We start from the raw sequence: 789 nt of genomic DNA on the forward strand, positions 1-789 counted from the left end.
GCCGCGAGGACCCCGCCCCGCCCTGCCCGTCCGCGCGCGCCGCCGGCCCCGTCGGCCCCGCCGGCCCCTCCGCCCCGCGCCCGCCCCGCCGGCGCCGCGCCCGCCCCGCGATCAGGCGGTGCCCGGGCAGCCCCGGCCGCGGCCCGCCCTGCGCGCGCCGTCCTGGGGCCGCCAGCGCCCCCTGCTGCCCGCGGGAGCGGCGCCTGCTCAGGTACCTCCGGCTGCACCCCCTCCAGACCTGCTCAGGTACCTCCTCCTGCACCCCCTCCAGACCTGCTCAGGTACCTCCGGCTGCACCCCCTCCAGACCTGCTCAGGTACCTCCTCCTGCACCCCCTCCAGACCTGCTCAGGTACCTCCGGCTGCACCCGGCACCTGCTCAGGTACCTCCGGCTGCACCCCCTCCAGACCTGCTCAGGTACCTCCTCCTGCACCCCCGGCACCTGCTCAGGTACCTCCTCCTGCACCCCCTCCAGACCTCAGGTACCTCCTCCTGCACCCCCTCCAGACCTGCTCAGGTACCTCCGGCTGCACCCCCGGTGCCTATTCAGGTACCTCCTGCATCATCCCTGGTACCTGCTCAGGTACCTCCTCATGACCTTGCTTACCTGCCTCGTACCTGCTCAGGTACCTTCTTCTATACCCCGGTACCTTTTCTGGGACCTCCTCACATACCTTCTCCTGATCCTTGGTTCCTGCCCCGATACTTCTGCCCCGGTACCTCCCCGCAGCCGCGGTCCCTGCCCTGCCGTGCCCTCGCCCCTGTAGCCCCGGTGCCGGCAGTCCTGGG

The sequence above is a fragment of the Vidua chalybeata genome, chromosome 11, assembly GCF_026979565.1.
Source record: "Vidua chalybeata isolate OUT-0048 chromosome 11, bVidCha1 merged haplotype, whole genome shotgun sequence".
Lineage (NCBI taxonomy): Eukaryota > Metazoa > Chordata > Aves > Passeriformes > Viduidae > Vidua > Vidua chalybeata.